This window comes from Dama dama, chromosome 11 (genome assembly GCF_033118175.1).
Source record: "Dama dama isolate Ldn47 chromosome 11, ASM3311817v1, whole genome shotgun sequence".
Taxonomy (NCBI): Eukaryota; Metazoa; Chordata; class Mammalia; order Artiodactyla; family Cervidae; genus Dama; species Dama dama.
In genome coordinates this window covers 16,525,707-16,548,194 of record NC_083691.1, presented here as the reverse complement: position 1 = coordinate 16,548,194, position 22,488 = coordinate 16,525,707, and the positions used below count along the sequence as shown (strand labels likewise).

The 22,488-nt window shown below is 49.5% G+C and overlaps 1 protein-coding gene across 2 annotated transcripts in view; it reads right to left on the bottom strand.

Annotated features, from left to right (window-relative positions):
- The window catches only part of RNF144A (ring finger protein 144A), a 123,376-nt gene extending 101,400 nt beyond the window's left edge, over positions 1-21,976 (bottom strand). For both annotated transcript variants that reach the window (XM_061154763.1, XM_061154769.1), the window contains exon 1: positions 21,870-21,976. The gene's annotated coding sequence lies outside the window, so the exon portion shown is untranslated. The remainder of the gene's footprint in view (positions 1-21,869) is intronic.
- Between the last annotated feature and the right edge of the window lie 512 nt (positions 21,977-22,488).

The following is a 22,488-nucleotide window of genomic DNA, read 5'->3' as shown; positions in this document are numbered from 1 at the left end:
GAAAGAGATGGTTAGATTTACAGCTGGAAGGGAACAGAAATTTCATTTACTTATGGCTTCCCTGGTGGCTCAGAGAGTAAAGAATCTGCGTGCAATGCGGGAGACCTGGGTTCGATCCCTGGGTGGGGAAGATCTCCTGGAGGCAGGCATGGCAACCCACTCCAGTATTTTTGCCTGGAGAATTCCAGGGACAGAGGAGCCTGGCAGGTTACAGTCCAAGGGGCTGCAGAGTTGGACACGACTGAGTGATTAAGCATGCAGGTTAGAAAGTCAAGGTCCAGACCCACAAAATTTCCCAGGCTCATGTCTCAGTTCTGAGTGCCCTGGTCTCCACTGGTGTCCTCTACACTACCACGGCTGACACTCTCAGGAGGTTTGTTATTGAATGAATGAGAGTGAGGCAGAATAGCACACATGGGCAGAAAACTGTGAGGGTGGAGATCTGAGGTTTCAGCGCTGACACAGAACGAGCTGTCACTCCCATTCTCGCATAAAGACCTGAACAAACCCCCAATCTGCTATTTTGTGGACTCATCAGAAAACTGAGAGTACAGGGCAAAGGACCCCCCTGAAATCTGGAGAGGTCAGCAAGTCAGAGCCAAGATCTGCTCACCGGAAGGAGATTCCGCCAGGGCCAGCACAGGCAGCATCGCCCACGTGTTCATCTTCATGAACTGCTGGATTGAGGATGCGCTAGCCTGAGTGAGAAAGGAAACTCCCAGGGGCCACCGTCTTAGGGGGCCCCACACTTCGGTGGGTCTGACCTCCAGGAAGCCCACCAGGCTGTCACAGTGAAGAGCCAAAAAAATTCATTCCTGGCTCTGGCTAGGAGAGGGGAAGAAAAACTGAGATACACCCAGGACTGTCTACATAACAAAGGCCCAATCTTCAGGCCTCAGTGAACCTGAGGAGCCATAATGACCCCACTCCAGTCCTGCTCACCCAAGGAGGAGCAGGATACCCAAGGGACTCTTGTGAAGAACTCAGCCCAGGTACCCTGCCTGCGAAGTCAGGTATGGGACTTTACCTGGTGCCCTCTGGTGAGCTAGTTAAGAATCCCCCTTGCAATGCAGGAGACATGGGTTCAAACCCTGGTTGGGGAACTAAAATCCCACATGCTAGGGACCAACTAAGCCCACGTAGTGTGAAGAGTGCGTGTACACTCAGTCGTGTCCGACTCTCTGCAACCCCCATGGACTGCAGCCCACCAGGCTCCGCTGTCCATGGAATTTTCCAGGCAAGAATACTGGAGTGGGTTGCCATTTCCTCCTCCAGGGGATCCTCCTGACCCAGGGATCGAAATCCACGTCTCCTGTGTCTCCTGCACTGGTGGGTGGATTCTTTACCACTGAGCCACCTGGGAAACCCCAGCTAAGCCCACCCACCTCAACTATTGGGCTCACGTCACAACTAGAGTCTGCACCCTAGATCTGCATATAGATCTGCAAGATCCTATATGACCAGCAAAGATCCCACGGGCCTCAACTAAGTCCTGACGCAGCCAAATAAATAAGGGAACAGTTTTTTAAAAGACTGAGGTTTAATGTTCAGCACACACAGTGTTCCCCTGCCCCTCAGCTAACAGGCCTGCTAATAAGGCGCCCGTGTGTATGTGTCTGGTGACAGTGAATCACAGCTCAGAGAGCAGCGGGAATCAGACACTCTCTAAGAAAGAGTTCTCCGGAAACCCCAAAGGCATCAGGGAAGACAAAGAAGGTCAGGAGAGGCCTCTGAGGCCTCCGGCACCCACAGCTACCACACACATTACACACAGCTCAGCTCCTACGACAGTAACATAAAACCTCACCCTACCGGCCTTTTACCTCAGTTCCTACTAACAAACACATCATTCTCTGCTATCAACAAAAAACCCACAAAGCATACAGCCGGCGAGAGAAACTGCAATCTGAAGAGACAGAGCAAGCCCAAACTCAGACATGACACAGATACTGGAATTATCACACAGGGGATTAAAATAGCCATGGTTAATACATTTAAGGGCTCTTTGCGGGAACGCAGACAAAATATAAGAGCCAATGGGGTATGTCAAGTGAAAAAAATGCACAACCCAGAAGTTGAGAATTACATTGGATTTGGCAGATTTTCTGAGGACTTAAGCCCAGAAGACAGCTTCTCAGATAGCTGTGAGGGACTGCTCCGAAGAGGTAAGGGAGGAGCCAGGATATATAAAAGTTTAACAAAAATAAGACACAAAAAACAGGCCAGTTCAGTTCAGTAACAGATTCAGTTCAGTTCAGCCGCTTAGTCATGTCTGACTCTTTGCAACGCCATGAACCGCAGCACGCGAGGACTCCCTGTCCATCACCAACTCCCGGAGTTCACCCAAACTCATGTCCATTGAGTCAGTGATGCCATCCAACCATCTCATCCTCTGTCATCCCCTTCTCCTTCCGCATTCTATCTTTCCCAACATCAGGGTCTTTTCAAATGAGTCAGCTCTTCGCATCAGGTGGCCAAAATACTGGAGCTTAAGCTTCAACATCAGTCCTTCCAATGAGCATTCAGGACTGATTTCCTTTAGGATGGACTGGCTGGATCTCCTTGCAGTCCAAGGGACTCTCAAGTGTCTTATCCAACACCACAGTTCAAAAGCATCAATTCCTCGGCGCTCAGCTTTCTTTATAGTCCAACTCTCACATTCATACATGACTACTGGAAAAACCATAGCCTTGACTAGATGGACCTTTATTGACAAAGTAATGTCTCTGCTTTTTAATATGCTGTTTAGGTTGGTCATAACTTTCCTTCCAAGGAGTGTCTTTTAATTTCATGGCTGCAATTACCATCTGCAGTGATTTGCGAGCCCCCCAAAATAAAGTCAGCCACTGTTTCCACTGTTTCCCCATCTGTTTGCCATGAAATGATGGGACCGGATGCCATGATCTTAGTTTTCTGAATGTTGAGCGTTAAGCCAGATTACAGTTAATAAAAACAAACAAACATCTCACATTAATGAATTCAGCGCTTTTCTATGTATAGGAAGATGAGATGCAAGAGCCTGGGCTCACTGAAATCACTCCTTTGATGAGCATCTTGGCTATCTGGGGCCAGGGTCCTGCTTTCTCCATCCTGAATCCTCTCATGGTGTGCAGTTGGGGACAGCTTCAGTAGATGCTGGCTTGATGGACATAACAGCCTTCATTTACTGGCAGGCGATATTTTCCATCCACAGTTACATAAGCAGAAAGAAGGATTTTTTTTTTTTAAAGAATCAAAGGAAATGCTAGAAAACAAAAATGTTGTAAAGAATGAAAAATGTCTAAGTCAGGCTCATCAACAGAGTAAGTACAGCCAAGACAAAAGTCAGTGAGTTTGAAAAGAGGTCAACAGAAAGTTGCCAAACTAAAATGCAAACAGAAAAAAAATAATAATAATAATTAAAAAAAAAAAACAGAACATCCAAGAATGGTAGGAAAATTTCAGAAAGTATGTCATATGCATAATTAGAATATCAGAAAAAGAAAAAAGAGAAAACAGAGGAAAAAAATTTGAAGCAAGAATGGCTGAGAATTTTCCATAATCAATTACAGACACCAAACCACAGGTTCAGTAAGCTCAAAGAACATCAAACAGGATAAATACCAAAATATGCACTCCTTAGCACATCATATTCAATTGCAGAAATCAAAGACTAAATTAAAATCATGAAAGAAAGCAGAAATGAAGGAGAAAAAAACACTCTACCTGTAGAGAAGCAGGAATAAGAAATTAGATCTGACTTCTCAAGAGAAGTCTCTCCACACGCAAAAAGTGGAATGAAATATTTAAAATGTTGAAAAAAAAAACATCACCACACTGAAATTCTACTTCCAAGAAAAATATCCCTCAAAAGTGAAGGAAAAATAAATATTGGGTTGGCCAAAAGGTTTGTTCAGGTTGTTGGCCAACCCAATATTTCTTTAGACAAGCAAAAATTGAAGGAATCTATCACCAGGTGTCCTGCCTCACAAAAAATATAAAGTTCTTCAGAGAGGAAGAAAATGATATGTCAGAAACTCAGATCAACATAAACACAGGTAAAGAGTTAGAGAAGGAATAAATAAAAATGTCCATTTTCCCTTTTCTTAATTGATCTAAAAGAAATTATTTAAAGCAGAAATAGCAACTTCAGAATATGGATAAATGAAAAAAATTGTCAATAAAATCATAAAGGCAGGTAGAGAAGAATCAGAAATACTCTAAGTGTCTTTACTACATACACATAAAGTATAACAGTGTTTTCTGAAAGTGGACTTAGTTTAGTATTAAAAAAAAAAAAAAAATATATATATATATAGCACAAACTCTATGGCAACCACAGAAAGATGTTAAAATGAAGTTTAACTGATATGCTAATAGAGGAAGTAAAATAGAATGATACAAAATACTCAAAACCAGAGAAGTCAGAAAAATGGGGGAGGAAAAAAAAATTGAAGAACAGATGTCATGAATAGAAAACAATTTCAAATATGGTGGATATTAATCCAACTATATCAGTAATCACTTTAAATGTGAAAAGTCTAACTGCACCAGTTAAAAGTCAGAGATTTCCAGAGTGGGTAAAAAAGTAAGATTCAATGATATGTTGTTTAAAGAAACCAATTTTAAGTAAAAAGACTCAGGTTAAAAATAAAGGAATGGAGAAAGACCCGTATGTCAATGCTAAAGAAAAGAAATCTGGAGCAACTACGTTAATGTCAAACAAAGCCAACTTCAACCCAAGGAAAACCATCATGGGTGAGGCACACTGTGTAAGATACAGGAGTCAATTCTCCAAGAAGACATAAAAGTACTAAATACATATGCATGAGCAGCATAGTGTCAACATAGAGAAGCAAAAATTGACAGACCTGCAAGGAGAAATAGACAAACCGTGGTGGTTGAGATGGTAAAGAATCTGTCTGCAATATGGGAGACCTAGGTTCAATCCTGGGTTGGAAAGATCCCCTTTGATAACAGCATGGCAACCACTCTAGTATTCTTGCCTGGAGAATTCCATGGACAGAAGAGTCTGGTGGGCTACAGCCCATGGGGTCGCAAAGGTAGGACGCGACTGAGTGACGAAGCACCCAAGCACCATCATAGTTAGAGAATTTCCACTCCTTCCAGTGATGGACAAGATTCAACAAGCAGAAATGCAGTTAAGTACATGGCTGACCTGAACAGCTCTAAACAATCAACTTGATCTATTTGACACACAGAATAGTCCATCCAACGGCAGCAGAATACACATTCTTCCAGTTCATATGGAACTTTCGAGGCTATAAAACATTTTATCAAATTAACAAAAGCAGCAAAAATCATACCAAGTATGCTTTACATCACAATGGAATGAAACTGGGAGTCGGTCACAGGACAGTAGCTGGAAAATTCCCAACTATCTGGAGATAAAGCAGCACACTTCTAAATAATACACTGGTCAAAGAAGTCTCAAAAGAAACTTAAAAGTATTTTGAACTGAATGAAAATAAAAACATAACTTATCAAGATGAGCAGACTGGAGCAAATACACTGCTTATAGGGAAATTTATAGCATCGAATGCATACATTCCAAAAGAAGAAAGATCTGAAATCAATAATCAAAACTTGCTTTTTAGAAAACTAAAGAGGGTAACTTAGGCTTAAAACAAGCAGAGGAAAAGACACTATAAAAACTAGAGCAAAAATCAATGAAATCATAAACAGAAAAGCAACAGAATCAAGAGCTGATTCTCTGAAAGATCAATGAAATTGATAAACATTTAGTTAGGCTAAAATTGTATTGGTTAAGATGGATACATAAAACACATGGGTTGTGAACTTTGGACAAAAAAATGCATGAATGACTAACCTCAGTCCATAGCTATGTCTCTACCGTATCTATTAGCAATGCAGTCTTTGGGGCATTTTCACCAAAAATTTAAAGCAAAATAACAATCAAAAGAGAAACCTTTTGTAAACGAAGATATATGGCACTATTTCATTTAGGTTGTGCCAAACAGAAAAAGCCGAAAAGCTAGAGAAAATAAACAGACTTGATGGGTCTAATACTTTTCATTCTTGGCAATATTGCCATTCAGAATGGCAATATTTTATTCAACCAGGAGGAGCTTTCAAGATGGGATATGAGTGCATTAGGCAGTGTCTGTCCGAGTTCCCAGATGTCTCACCACTGCCTTGCATTTTACATCTGACTGCCTCCTTGCTCGTGGAACTCAGAAGGATTATTTATGAATCTGCCTTCTGACGGATGTTGAATGTTTTCCTTCAAAGTTTCTCACTGGCAATGTATGCAATCCTCAGAGGAGCCTATAAAAGCAGCAGCCCTAGTGCTATTCTCAGTTTTCATGAATAAACTGGGACCATTTACAGAGAGGCTAAGGGTCTTTCTGGAAGTTTCCAATGGGACGTGAAGTCTGGAGAAGGATTCCAAGCCACTGTCCTCGTGGTCCTGCTCTACTCTGCTCAGCAGTGACCACAGCCACAGATGCCTGGACTTCACGCGGCCAGTGTCATGGTCCTGACTTTGACCGTCACTGCTCAGATGCGAGCATGTGAGCTAAAAGCAAGCCTTAGAGAGTCCCCTTTCAGGGAAAATGTTAGTGTTTACATTGCTTTATCTCTTCAACTGACTGGAGAGGTGTCTACTAATTTGCCCTCATTTCTCTTTAAGCCCTGACAGCAAAATATCCACTTGACATACAAGGTTATTTGCTGAAATACATTTGCTGTATATGAAACAATAAAATGCTGGGGGAGGGAGTGCAGAATTTAAGGCTTCCCTGGTAGCTCAGCTGGTAAAGAATTCGCCTGCAATGCAGGAGACTCCCGATTCGACTTCTGGGTCGGGAAGACCCCCTGGAGAAGGGAACGGTTACCCACTCCAGTATTCTGGCCTGGAGAATTCCATGGACAGAGAAGCCTGGCAGGCTACAGTCCATGGGGTCACAAAGAGTCTGCACATTGTAGATTGGGCAGAATTTACAAGACAGACCACTTTTAAACTGAAATGATTTCACTATAAAATTAAATTAGAACCACAATTTTAAAAATCAAAAATAGAAAAAAAAAAAAAAAGTCACAGTCCTTAAGAGGAGCCTGGACTTCCGTCTTCAGTATATTTTCCATATCTGTACACATTTTGTACATACAATTCAGTCTCATAACTGTTTTCACTTAGTGATATATTACAAACATTTTCCCATGCCCACCATCTCCAAAAATCTTATCAAATTAGAGCAGGATATTTGCCTGTCCAAATTTAGAGGTTCTCCATTTGGGGCTATAATTTAAAATGAACAAACAAATGAAGAGCATTTGGGCCTAAAGCATTTCTTTTTCTCCACAGTTAGTATCATTTTCCCAAGCAAAATTCTCCAAAGTACAACTGTTTGAAGTAATTATGCAGCTGCAAACAAAAGTCAGGCCTTTATCCTTCAGTCATCCCTTCCCCCAGCCTAGACCTAGAAATTCCTTCCCTCTGCTGAGGCAACACAATTTATATTTCAAAGCTTCCTGCTCTGCAGAAGGGCCCACTTCATCATATTAGCAAATGTTCCCTGTAGCTAGTTTATCTTTGAATTGTTTTTCAATTTAAAAAATTTTTAACCCAGAAATATCCTTTATCTTAACCACCAAGATACGTATTTGCTATCATATAATGTTAGGTGCTAGAGAAGACTCTTGAGAGACACTTGGACTGCAAGATCAAACCTGTCAATCCTAAAGGAAATCAACCCTGAATATTCACTGGAAGGACTGATGCTAAGCTGAAGCTACAGTACTTTGGCCACCTGATGTGAAGAACTGACTCATTGGAATAGAGCCTGATGCTGGGAAAGATTGAAGGCAAAAGGAGAAGGGGACAACAGAGGAGGAGGGTTAGATAGCATCACTGACTCAAGGACATGAACTTGAGCAAACTCCAGGAGATATTGGAGGACAGAGGAGTCTGGGGTGTTATAGTCTACGGGGTTGCAAAGAGTCGGGCAGGACTTAGTAACCAAACAAAAACAAAATGGTAGTTACATTGTCTAGACTTCCCCGGTGGCTCAGTGGCAAAGAATCTGCCTGCAAATGCAGGAGACACAAGAGATGCCAGTTTGATCCCTTAGTTGGGAAGGACCCCTGGAGAAGGAAATGGAAACTCACTCCAGTATTCTTGCCTGGGAAATGCCATGGACAGAGGATCCTGGCAGGCTACAGTCCATGGGGTCACAAAAGAGGTGGACACAATTTAGCAGCCAAACAACAGCAAGATCAATGTCTAAGCAAGCAGCGTGGTGCAGATTAAGCACATAGGGTCCACGGAAGGAAAACTCCACATACAATTTAAGCTAAAAACATACAAACTGCATTTTCAGCTTCTGAATGATTATTTTTATTAGCAGCTCATCTAAGGGTTTTTGTCATGTGGAGTCAGTTTATAAATGTCAATGGTTTTAAAAACTACCATATGGCAGTGCTTCAAAAAAAAAAGAAAATGTAAATCTTCAAGCAGGATGTTAATGTCCTGTATTATGTTTTTAATGCACTGAGATGAGTTAAAAGTTTAGTACAGTGAAGCAGGGATGTATCAGGCCCTGGGCTGGGAATTCAAAGTGGAGTGACAGGCCAGGGCTGTTACTAAGCCAAGAGAGTGACAAATAAATGTGGAAGTCTGCATCTCATTTCTGGTGCCAGGCAGAGGTGGGAAAGCAAGAAGTGTGGAGGGCAGTGCTTAAACTCGGGGAAGTTTCATTCCCAGAGGCCTCAGCGAATCAAGCCAAACACTAAAAAGCTCGCTCATTTCAGGATAAACACGATTTTCTACATAACTGTGTCTTAACTTTCAGTTGACTAAATGACGGTTATATCTTGTTGACATAACACAACACAGGTGTTACCATCAATTCTCTTTGGCGAAGGCTTTTGGTTTTTGTCTTTTTTTTTTTTTTAATACTTTGGAGCTAATGCTTGTTTCCAGGATTTTTAAAATATTCAATATTGCAAAGCTCGCGGGCCCTAGGCACCATGCCTGCTGTGCCTGCCAGTATAAGCTGACTCAACTCCATGTCAACATGAATGCCAGGGCAGATCAGGAATGTGATGGGGTCTGAAGGAGCCATGCGGCGCTCCCAGGAACCGGCAGGAAGAGGAGCAGGGGGATGAGCCAGGAGGACCTCAGGAGCAGGCACAGTGCCAAGGCACAGGAGCTGAGATGAGCCTAGGATGCAGAGGAAAGCAGGTGATGCGGGGGCAAGGGACCCTGCGACGCCCTGGACCACCACTGCCATCCAGCGACTGCAGCCAGCCAAGGACAGCAGGCCAGAGAAGGGACAGGTGGGTGGAAAGACACGTCGCAAAGACGCAGGAGAAAAGAGCAGGTGGCTCTGAAGCAGGGATGCAAACAGGGCTGGCAATGCTGCCAGGAATGAGGGCAGCAACTTTAAGAGGTCAGCTGGAGCTGGACACTTAGGCGGGTGACTGATCGGCTGTAGGCAACACCCTCCTGCATCCCTGGGCAAGATGTGTGGCCCTGGGCTGGGAGCAGGTAGCAGGATTCACCATGATGGCACGGGTGTGGGAGAGGATTCTCTCAATGGGCCTCCCTTGAGCATCCAGGGGTGGGTGTGGCTGGACTGGACCCTGGACAGCGGGTGGCCAGAGCTGAGGTTCAAAGCCCAGCAGTGTGGATGATGTGAGACACGTGGGACTTGGGAGGGAAAATCAGGAGGGCTTGTGACAGTTAACCCGAGGCCAAAGGTCAAAGTCAATGGACAGGAGTTTGAGCAAACTCTGGGAGATAGCGAAGGACAGGGAAGCCCGGCGTGCTGTAGTCTGTGAGGTTGCAAAGGGTAGGACACAACCTAGAGACTGGACCACAAAAAGGTCAGGGTCAAGGCAGATTTCAAGGACTAAGGAGTTCGGTAAAGAAAAATGTTAAGTTACTCGAAGGCAAGCCCCTCATTTTACACATTAGACATAAAAGTCCACAGACTCTTGCATTTGTGTTGGGACTGAATGGAGCCAGCAGAACGGTTGAATCTGAGTAACACAGGCTGCTGAGAAGAGGATGGGCCCTGCTGGGCAGGAATGTCAAGCATCTGGGACTAAACTCAAGAGAGAACAGTCCCGGTGACAGTGAGGCCCGGACCCGCTCCTGGCTGGCCCACCAGGGCTGGCTGCATCAAGTCCCCGGGCGGCCAGCCTCGAGAATGAGCAGGGCTGGCCACAGGGTCTGTGAACCACGAAAGAAAAGCACCTCCCCAAGTCCCTCCAGATTGTCATTCTGGGAAACTTAAGGAAAGTCGCTTCTGTTATTTTAAATGTCCTGGTATCCACATTAAAAAGAAAAAAAAGGAAAAGAAAGCAAAGGAAATTCATTTTAGTAATGTATTTAACTCAATGTAGCCAAACTAAAATCATTTCAACGTGTGATCAACTTCAACGTTATTAATGAGATACCCTGCATTCTGTTTTTCACACTAGATTTTGGAAACCAGACACTTCCTACACGCGGGGCAAAGTTCACGTGGGAGTGGCCACAGGGCAAGGGCTCAACATCCCTGCCCTCCACCCACTACCCCCCTACCCACCCCGTCTTTGGTTTGCTCCTACTGCACCAGCAAGAGAGCCTGCCCCCCCCCCCCCCCCCCCCCCCCGCCCCAAGGGAGAAGGCTTATCTGCAAGGCCCTGGGACACAGCCCAAGGTCTCCCACCAGCACTCCGCAGTGGAGAAAGTCTGGGCCAGCTGCAGGTGGCTAGAGAGGGAAAGAAAACAAGGTCACCAGCAAGGAAGCATGGCTGCAGGCCCAAGGAAAGGAATCCTAGGAGCGATTAAAGTATTAACAGATAAGACCGTTCCCAGCCACTCTGCTGAAGGAAGGACGCGTTCATTTCAGGGCAAACACTCCCGCTTACACATTCCATAGCACAGGACCCAGGGGAGGGAGGGGGCTGGATAAATATTTATTGAGCATATTAAAAAGCATACCCCTTAAGCCGGAGTTATTTCACAGAGAGAAGAAATGGAGTGTGAGCAATGTCGCTGGATGGAAATTCCTAGCTGTCCCAACTGGTTGTTTTCACTAGAGTGAAACTGACATTTGTTGTTGTTGTTCAGTCGCTAAGTCATGTCCCACGCTTTGTGACCTCATGGACCGCAGCACGCCAGGCTTCCCTGTCCTTTACCATCTCCCGGAGTTTGTTCAAACTCATGTCCATTGATTCAGAGATGCCATCCAACCATCTCATCCTTTGTCACCCCCTTCTCCTCTTGCCCTCAATCTTTCCCAGCATCAGGGTCTTTTCCAATAAGTTGGCTCTTGGCATCAAGTGGCCAAAGTACTGGAGCTTCAGCTTTAGGATCAGTCCTTCCAGTGAATATTCAGGACTGATTTCCTTTAGGATGGACTGGTTGGATCCCCTTGCTGTTCTTCTCCAACACCACAGTTCAAAACCATCAATTCTTTAGCACTCAGCCATCTTTATGGTCCAACTCTCACATCTGTACATGACTACTGGAAAAACCATAGCTTTGACTATATGGACCTTTGTCGGTAAAGTGATGTCTCTACTTTTTAATACACTGTCTAGGTTTCTCATAGCTTTTCTTCCAAGGAACAAGCATCTTCTAATTTCATGGCTGCAGTCTCTGTCCGCAGTGATTTTGGAGCCCAAGAAGATAAAAATCTGTCACTGTTTCCACCTTTCCCTCATATATTTGCCATGAAGTGATGGAACCAGATACCAAGACCTTAGTTTTTTTCATGTTTCAGTTTAAAACCAGCTTTTTCACTCTCCTCTTTCACCCTCATCAAGAAGCTCTTTAGTTCCTCTTCACTTTCTGCCATTAGAGTAGTATCATCTGCTTATCTGGGGTTGTTGATATTTCTTCTGACAATCTTCATTCCAGCCTGTGAGGTCATCCAGCCTGTTATTTCACATGACGTACTCTACATATAAGTCACTGAAATTTACAAAACTGCAAAAGTATAAGAGATTGATACCTGTCTTGCTGATCACTGATCTTGTTTGTCAACTTAAGTGTTACTTGCTCAGTCATGTCTGATTCTTTGTGACCCCACAGACGGTAGCCCACCAGACTCCTTCATCCATGGGATTCTCCAGGCAAGAATACTAGAGTGGGTAGTCATTCCCGTCTCCAAGGGATCTTCCCAACCCAGGGATCGAACCTGAATCTCCTGCATTACAGGCAGATTCTTTATCATCTGAGCCACCAGGGAAGCTCTCACAACCTAAGAGTTGAGAGTTATGTTTTATTCAGTGGGAATTATTAGGACTTTAAGCCAGAGAGACAGTATCTCAAGTGACCCTGACAGAACTGCTCTGAGGAGACAAGGGGAGGAGCCAGGTTACACAGAAATTTTGCAACAAAGGGCAGGTAGTCCAAACATCAAAAGATTATTGCTCATTAAAGAAAACCACACATCCCAAGTTAAGGATTTTAGTGTTTTTCTAATGCAGGACACACAGGTTCAATCCCTGGTTTGGGAAGATGCCCTGAAGGAAGAAATGGCAACCCACTCCAGTATTCTTACCATGGACAGAGATGCCTGGCAGCCTGCAATTCATGGGGTCACAAACAGTCAGACACGACTGAGCACGCAGACACACAGGGCACTCGTGCGTGTCTGGGAAGATGCAAGAGTCTGGGCTCACCGCAATCATTTCTTTCCTTTGCATCTCAGCTATTGCGGCCAGTATCTTGTGTTTTCACATCCTGGTTCCCTTGGGGGGCTCCCCGTGTGGAGTGGCTGCGGTCTGATGGCTGTTAGATTTCACATATTCTTCTCATTCTGGAGTGCCCTTAGGGCTCACCAGCTCACACGGGAGGGCTGCAATCGCTGATGACTGTGGCATCCTTGTTTACTGATAAGGCAAGAAATATTCCATTTCTCACGTTCTAGAAAAGCCTCACCAGCCCCCTACCTGCCCTCTCCCCATGCCCTTACCTTCAGTCTATTCCTTAATCTGCCTTTGAACCCCCAGGACCAAAAAGGTTTTGCCAAATGAATGAATGAAATGAACAAAAAGAATGAATGAATGGATGAGATTGTTTCTGGACTTAAATGTCTCTGAAGGGAACAGATGCCTACTAAGTTCAACAAACATTCACTGAGCACCTACTGTGTACCGGGCACCACGTGCCAGGTGTTAGAGGGAATCAGAAATGAACAAGACCGGGCTGTGCTTTTCTGGCCCTCAGTTCAGTTCAGTTCAGTTCAGTCACTCAGTCGTGTCCGACTCTTTGCGACCCCATGGGCTGCAGCACGCCAGGCTTCCCTGTCCATCACCCACTGTCATAGCTTGCTTAAACTCAAGTCCATCGAGTCGGTGATACCATCTGGCCCTCACCACACCCAAAACCACAAATACCCATGGAGGTTTGGGTGTGCTGGCACCACACTGGCAAGACACCAAGAACATTTAAGCCATGTGCACAATGGCCTAGATGTCACCCCGTTTGGATTTCTGTCTTTAAAAGAAGATCAGGTAAGAGCAGCAAAGACGATTATTAGATGGCAGTCCAGCCACAAAGCGTGCCAGGAGCCCAGTCCTGTCCTGTCCCGCCTGTCCGAGACCACCCTCCCTGCTCCTGCGACCTCTCACTTCCTTGGCTTTTCTCACTCCCACCAGGGGCCACCGAGCCCAGAGCAATGAGACAGGAACAGAGGCAGCCACATGCTTTCGGAAAAGGTGGCTTCCACGATTAAAAAACAGACAAATGGATCCGACACCAAGTGTCCCTCTCCGGCAACCTGAACACAGATGAGAGTGCAGCCTGGGGAGCTATCTGGCCCCAGGGCCCGGCACAGAACGGGGGCCACCTCAAGGAGACCTTAGTCCTCGGGGCAGCTGACCCAAGGCCAGCAACCGGCCCCTTTCTGGGGCTTGTCACCAAGGACACGGGGAGTGTCCTGTTGCTGGCCAAACACACAGTAATGTACAAGGACATACGCACATGTACTCCGTGGTACTGGGAGATGTATGCTATGGGCTGAACAGTGTCTCCAAAATACATGCTGAACTCCGAGGCCCTGGCATCTGGGAATGTGACCTTACCTGGGTCTCAGAAGATGATCGGGGGCGGGGGTCTCACCCCCAACGTGACTGGTGATGAGATACTTTTGCCTATCTTAGTCCATCCGGACTTCCCTAATAAAAAAATCCCACAGATGGGACATCCCACAGATGGGCAGACACCCATCTCTCACAGATTAGGAGCCTGGATGTCCAAGATCAAGGTGCCAGTGGATTCAATGTCTGGTGACAGCCACTTTCCAGCCCAAGACAGCTGTTCTGTCGCCGTGTCCTCCCACGGAGAAGGGGCTAGAGAGCTCACTGGCGTCTATTTTATAAGGCCACTAACCCTTTTCTTGACTACTGGAAAACCCACAGCTTTGACTATACCCACCCTTGTCAGCAAAGTGATGTCTCTGCTTTCTAATAAGCTGTCTAGGCTGGTCATAGCTTTCCTTCCAAGGAGCAAACGTCTTTTAATTTTGTAGCTGCAATCACTGTCCACAGTGATTTTGGAGCCCAAGAAAATAAAATGTGTCACTCCTTCCTGCTTCCAGTTTGTCCCCTTCTATTTACTACAAAGTGATGGATGCTAATAAGTTCCAGGCCTATGCCATCTGATACGAAGAGTCGACTCATTGGAAAAGATTCTGATGCTGGGAAAGATTGAGGGCAGGAGGAGAAGGGGGTAGCAGAGGATGAGATGGTTAAACAGCATCACCAACTTGATGGACATGAGTTTGAGCAAACTCCAGGAGATAGTGGAGGGCAGAAGGAGCCTGACATGCTACAGTCCATGGAGTCAGACATGACTTTGTGACTGAGCAACAACCCTATTCATGAAGTCCCCGCCCTCATTATCTCCCAAAGTCCCCACCTCCTAGCGACATCCCACTGGGGATTACGTTTCAACACACGAATTTGGGGGCACACAAACCATGGGTGTATAACATCACTCCCTGCCTGGGAACAAGAGAGAAGTTAGGAAGAAAGCAGTGAGTGAGACTGGGAGTGTTAGAGGGAAAATAAACACTGAAACAGAGGTAATTTCTTAGGGTCCCAGGAGCTGATGGAATAAAGATCCCGTTTTTCTTCCCTCTAATACATCTGGCCCACCCAACACTCTGCCTCCCACAACCAGCCCGTCTCAGTTCTCAGGGCCCCCAGCTAAGGCTCGGTGGAGAAATAAAGAAGAAAGAAGAGTCTGAGCTCCCAGCAGGGCCAGCCAGCTCTGTCTGGGCCACAGCAGCCCTGGAACCGCCTCATCCTGCCAAGCGATTAGGAAGAAATACACAGTTCCCGCCAACAAATTCGAATCCCGAGGCGCCAGCTCTGAAAGTCTGCAGGGAGTTCTTTTGTTCCATTTCCTAGGACTATTCTGAGCAGTGTAAGTGCTACCAAGAACCACTGTGTGGCAATCAGGGCGTCAGGAAAAATTAATTTATGGGACTGTTTCTTTCTTTATGTTCTCGATAGCATAACAAACAACCACCGCCCGCCCCCCGCCCAGGGTCTCTGCAGACCTGCAAAATTTGCCAGAGCAAAGCTGCTCCTGGAACACACAGCCTACCACCAGCTTTCGGATGCAAACTGGCCCCCTGCACAGAAGGGGAGGGGAAGACACCCAAGAAACAGACTCCCAGAGGGCAGGGAACAGGCTCACCACCGCGAGTCATCTCACACACCCTGGATGCACTGACCCTCTGACCGTTCCGCTCGTCCACGTGAAGCGAGGGTCCCCACCATGTTCGCCTGAAAAACACTCTATCCAGAAACTCTAACCACCTCTTTACCTAGAGCACCTCTCCCTCCCGTTAGAAAGATCCAGACTCGTGAGGCCAATGGAAACTCACGCCCAGCCTGGGCTCCCCGACATCCTCAAGAACACATCCTTTTTGCCCCCTCCCACACCAGCACAGGGCGCCCCCTTCTCCAATAACCCCTCTTCAAGGTCTAACCACCTTCACCCCACTTCCCAGCAATCGTTTCCTCACTGGAGTTCCCATAACACCCACCTGGGTGGGCCCTTGGTGGGGGGGGGTCACCGTCCCCCCATCACGTCTCCCTGGCTGGGCCCTGAACAACTCCTTCCCTGTCTCGACCTCCCTGCCCCCACGGAGCTCAGGCCACCTGGCCCCCTCCAGCCGGTCCACGCAAGGCTTGTCACCTGACTCTGGAACTGGGGTGCCTGCTGCCCCCACATCCAGGCAACCTGGGACTGTCCAGCCCGCCCCCTGACATCCCAGACAGCCCACCTGCAGGCTGGGTCTTCCCCTGCACCACAAGCCAACACCCCCACCCACCTCGGCCCCACATACTCCTGCGGTGTCCTGCTCTGTGGCTGGACCTCCCCAAAGACAAAGCATGTCTCTGTTTGTTCAGATCCTGCTGGAGAACAGAACACGAGCCTGGATCCCATCTCCTCGTCGATAACCTACCCCACGTTCCCTTCCGGACCAGGTTTCTCTCCCTTGGATTCAATCACGGAGCAAAAATGCATTTAGAGAGACCATGATGGGCACTGAGGGAATGTTAAAATGAATAGGTCCCTACATTTGTAGGGCTTGCAATTTAGTAAAAGGAAGGATAAAGTTACAGAAAAATTAGAGAGGCTTAAGTGCAATTGCAGGTTCTGAAAAAAAATCGCCGTAGAAACACCTGGCAGAGAAGAGGCTCCCGGCTCATGGGAGGAGAAAGATGCTTGGGCTGGGAAGGGAAGGGGCCTGATGGGGCTCCCAGGCCTGCATTCTTCCCTCTCTGCCCCACGCCTGCATTTCCTCCTCTGTAAGAGGCCACTGCTGGAGGACTCAGCCTCCACAGCCCCCACACCAGTGATCCCACAGCTTTAAGAAAAAGGCAACATGCCTGTGGAGCCTGGAAGGATCATTAGGAATTTGACACCTGGAGGCAGAGGGAGAATGTTTCAGGGTCTAAGTGTGGAGGCTGAGAAGTGTGGAGGCTGTGAAGAGATCAGCCTGGAAAGACGGGCTGGAACCCAGAAGAAACTAACGAAGGCTCGATCCAGAGGCACAGCTGTGACTTCATGAGCAGCGGAGTCTCAGCCAGAAAGCTGTCAACTTTCTGGGTCAGTGGTGAGCCTGAAGGGGGGCAGGGAGTTGGGGAGAGACACCACAGAGAAGGAACAATGATTGTCCCGCGATGTGACACACGCCTGAATAATTCTGGCTTCAGGACACCCACCGAAGAGATGATTTACTTTCAGGCGGAAGAGGCCCCTAACACAGAGGTCTGCACACTTTCCACCCATGAGCCGGGGGAGCAAACAGCCTCTCTGTCCTGCAGGCTACCCCTCCTGCAGGCAGTGTGGACAAGCCTCACCAGGGTGGGGGGCCACAGGGGCTGGCTGGCGGGGCCACTCTGGAATGATGGAGCAACTGCAGAGGAGCCAACCATGGAGGGTGGGTAGCAGGACACACACATCACCTGCCACCATCCGGGTACCACTTCCTGGACGCAGAGACAGAGCATCACGGAACGGCCCCCTGCCTGCCTGTGAGGCTAGCAGGTCAGTGGGAATCCGAGAGGCAGTCTCTGCTGCTCCTTGGGTGCAGCTGGCACAGTCCCACCTCCCTCCAGATCACCTTTAGATGCTGGCACCCCAACATCAAACATGCCCTGTTTCAAAAGACGGCTTGAAAACTGACCCCTTGGAAACTAAAATATGTCCCAGGTCAACCGCTGTGCGGGAGGTATTCCAAGGACAGACTTGAAGCCCTGTTTAACCGATAACCTAGCCTGAGAGACAGAGTCAGTATTTTGGTTTGGAACCCTCTGACCCAGCAGCTCTGCCGTGTCCTGGCCTGCAGGGCGGAGCTGGCACGAACAGGGGGTGACCCCAGCTGCACTGGCATCCTTCAGGGGGCCGCACTTCCAACTCAGTGCTTGCCCACCAGGTCGGGCTGCCACCCCCGGGGAATCACGGCAGCCTTGCTCAGGTGACCCTGCAGACAGAGCGAGCAGACCCTGGGCTGCGGCTGGGCTTCCTCTCATCTTCCCGGGACACCCTCTCCTCTACAAGCAAACTGGCGGGGGTCGGGGGTTGGGGGCGGGAGAGAGACAAAAGAGGACAGAGGCATTAAAACCAAAGAACTCGTGCTGGTGGGACCATCCAGAAGGTTCCAGAAGTGACAGCAATGCTGCTGCAGCTGGGGGTCTTGCTTTGAACAGGATTCAGAGACAGAGTCACCCTTCAGCAGGACAAATCCAGCACAGCCCCACTACACCAGCCCAAGGTTCCCTGCACCCCCAGGCAGCTTCTTGCTGCTCCCGGGCCCAGCCTGTGACCCTGACCTCATCTGCCTGCCAACAGGGACTCGTCCTCAAGACCCAGCCTGCCTTACCAGCTCCAGCAGGCAAACTCCTCACCATAACCCCTGGAACTGTGTGTACCAAGCCCAGCGCTAGAACAATCTGTGACTGGCTGCTTCCCAACCCCCAGACCGTAGCCTCCTCAAGGACAGGGAATATACTTTTTTTCCAAGGGGCTCTGAGTTCCACGCCGGCTTTAGCCATGTACCAAGCACCTGGCCTTGGACGCCATAAGGGCTCCTTAAGCCTCTTCCCTCCCCTGTAGATCGGGGAAGGTAGTGATGCCTGTCCTTCCTACGGGCCGCCTGAGAACTAGGTCCACAGCACTCAGAGCACTTCCCACCAGCACCTGGTGATGGAAAGGCTAAATGAACATCCACTGCTTCCTGGCTTTCCAAAGTCAGACCCCAAGAGACTGCATATCACCTAGTTGGCACGGTTCATCACGCCATCCAGGAACTTATTTTTCTCCTAACACTGCATCCAGCTCATCAGTTTGCTCCTCAGAGAAAGCCCTGCTCTCTCTGCACCTGCTAATCAGGAAACTCCATCAGATCCAGGCTTTAGACTCCAGGAAAGAAGGAAGATACAGACTCTCACCATCAAGGAATGACCCTCTTCAAAGCCCCATCTCTCAACTTATCATCTCTGAGGAAAACCATTGTTCTGAAACTGATACATGTATATAAGTATTTATATATATGTAATTTTTTATCTTGCAAAATTTCTTAAAAATAGTTGCATTGTCAAGACTGATGCTCCTGGAAGAGACCTTTAAAGCAGCACATTCTTATATCCCGATCTTGACAATCATTTAGACCAACATCTTAGTTTCACAGTGGGAGGAAACTGGGGCCACAAAAGGTAGTTAAGACACTTGCTCAAGGTCACAGAGCTGGGTTAGAAAGTTGGACAAGCTCTGTCCTTCAGCCGAACTCCCCAGCAGGTATACGAACAGTTGCTTCCATTTAATTTCTTCATCTAATTAAGAAAAGGTATCCATGTGTGTCAGTGATGCAGAAACAAAGGAGAGAGGAGACCGCTTCCAGAAATGACGACCTCGGATGACTTTTTCATCTCAAAGGAAAGAACCTTCAACTCAGTCCTTGGTCCTCGAAGGTAGGAAACTCCCCCAAGTGAGTGTGGACAGGGTCCATCTTCCGTCAAAGCATTCCATTCTACTCAGTCCTGGCTGCCCCTGACTGTCCACACCCCAGGGACCCAGGGCAGGTCCTCGCTTGGCCAGATCCTCTCGAAGAGTGGCTCCAGACCAGCAGACCCCAAGGGCAGTGGACACATCTCCATCCTCCCAGTTTAAGCATGGAGCCAGAGAAAGAACAGCAGACCATCAGGAGGGCTGGTGCTGGGCCCAAGCTGGCCACAGCCCTCTTTGTGGCCGGGCCCCTGACTATCTCCCTCCAGTCCACAGAGTCCTCAGTCACAATGGGCGGCTGGGCTGGGGATCTGTGATGACCAGTGAGCTCTGTGATGCTCACTCTCCGTGTGGACAGACTTTCCCTGTCTCCACACCAGAGAGACAGAGGCTCCTAAGAGGAAAGTGAAATTTGCACAAAAGAAGGCGGTGGGGCCAAACCATGAACCACAGTGGAAAACACAGGCGACGTGGCTCCCGGCGTCTGGCCGAATGGCACGTTCACCCCGCTGGACGCCAGCAGCTTCCACTGAAGTGTGGGAGGTCCCTTCCGAGTCCCAAACCACATGGAGTCCACAGGCCAAGCCCTGTACTCGGGCGAGGATTTGGGTGCGATAGGCGCACTTGATTAAAACCAGGACACTGGACAGGCTTATAAAACACAGGCGTTTGAAAGTGTTCATGCAGGTCTCAACACCCCCATCTTCCAGGCCCATGGCAGCCCACACCATCACCCACTGGCCACAGCTCTACCCTCAGCATCTGACTGGTTCATCCGTTTTGCTTCCAAGGATCCTGACATTTGAACCAGAGCTTCTTTATACACAAACTTCCAAACTCCAATGGTGCTGGATCTCAAAAACTCACCTCCCATTAAAATTAGGCCATTTGCATCTTGCTTTTTCCTGAGGTTCTCAAGCCCTGCCTAACCTTTGATGAGAAGTACCAGGGGGACTAAAAGCCACACTTCCCACCCCTCACAGCTGCCTTCCCCACCCTCAGTGGGGGCCTAGCCCACTCTCTGAACCATCCAGAACCATCGATGACTCCCACTGCCACAGGATCAAGGCCATAAGTTGGCCTGGAATTCAACATTTCACCATCTACCCTCATCTGACCACACTAGTCATAATTCCTTTGCACTCTAGAAAATAATAAAAGTAAGATTTGAAAAGGCACTAGGAACCTTTAGAAGACCAGGAAAGGGGGATCTCGGTTCCCTTTCCTGAGAACCTGCTCTGGGCACCATCCCAGAGGGACCACGTCCAAGGAGCACGGGGGCTGCAGGTCCAAGGGAAAGGTCAAGACGCACACCTGTGTCCCTTCTTTCCTCCGCTGGCCAGTTCCCTCTGGCCACCCAGAACCTGTCCCACCTCCAAGCTCTGACTCAATTCCCTCTTCACCAGCAGTCCAGACCCTCCTTCCCCAGCCTCTCTGCCCTGGGAACTCCCAGGGCTCTCAGGCAGGCGGTCCTCACCTCGCTCTCTGGGTCTCACACTTTCTTTATCCACAGGGCTTATCTGCCCTGCCCCCCAGCCAGATTGCCTGGAATGCGTCCTTATCAGATGCCCAGGCCCACTCCTGGGAAAGGGCTTCCTTCCCACCATCAAAGCAAGAAGTGAGTCTGTTTCCAGTTCGGAGACCAGATCCCCCTCACCCCACGAGGGGTGGGGCGGGGGGGGGGGGCGGGGGCGGTGGCAGGACCCCCTGGGGATAGTCCCCTGGGGTTCCCTCACCCAGCCGTGAGGCCTGGCAGGAGGCCAGCACAGGCTATTTGTTGACTGGGCTTTTTATGATGATTGTGCCTGTTCGCTGGGAAGAGGGCAGGGAGAGAGAACTTTTGGAGCTGGACATCCACGAGATCATGAGGGCGCAGTGAGTAACCCCTTCCTCCTCGGGACCTGATAGTCCAGATTCTCAGGAGGCCCAGAGCTGGGTGCCCAGGGCAGTGCAGGGGAACTGGGAAGCCTGCCGGAGGGTAGGATGGGGGAGGGGGGTGGCGGAGAACTTTCTGCGCGCCCCTGGGGATGGGGAAGGCTTGGAGGGACGCGGGCGGCCGCGGTCATGGGCGCCGGGATGTGCACCGCGGAGGAAGCGGCGCTGGCCCACCGCGGCCGGGCTGACCTGCGCGCCGCCTGCCAGCGCCCCGCCGGATCGCCCCGGCCAGACCCCAATCGGCCACCCCCGCCGCCCCCGGGACCCGCAGGAGCGCCGGGACGCGGCGGCACCCGGGCCACCCAGGGGCAGGGCCGGGGTGGGGCCCCTGGCGGGGATGGGTTGGCCGTCGCTGCCGCCGGATCAGCTCAGCACGGCCACCTCCCCCGGGGCCCTCGGCCGCGCCCGCCCCGGCGAGGCCGACACAAAGGGGCCGCGCGTCACCCACCTGGTCCCGCGCGTCCGGGGCCCGGGGGGTGGGGGCCGCCGCTCCTGCTCGGCCGCGAGCGAGGCTCCGAGCGCCGAGGTCCGCGGTCTGAGGCCGGCTGTCCGCGCCGCTCCGCGCGGAGCCGCCCTTTATTCCCGCCCGCCCTCCAGCCGGGGCGCGCGGCCCGCGGGGGGAGACTGGGCGGCGGCGCCGCGCGGCACAAAGACGCGGGGCGCACGGGCTCGGCCCCCGCCCCGCCCGGCGCGCAGCGCCCCCTGCCGCCCGCGCGAGGCCCGCGGGGACCCCCGGCTCCCCCAGGACCGCCCGGACCCCAGGCCGCCAGGAGGCACGCCGCGGCCTCGGTTCGGTGGCAGCCAGAAGACGGGGACCCCGATGCCGACATTCGGGGGCACAAAGATCCGCAAGCTGGGAGAGGAATGGGGGAGCCAAAACACTCTTAGCGCGGCGATAGAAAGAGAACCGGGCCGGGCCGCCTCGGACCAGATCCGGGCTCCCGGAATCTGGGCTCCATGCCCCGGAGCGTGGGGACCGTGCGTAAAGGCTGAGGGCCTTTCTAAGCCAGCATCTCATCGCGCCAAAGGTCTTTGCCTCCGCGTACCTGACCTGCTGGACTGATGGA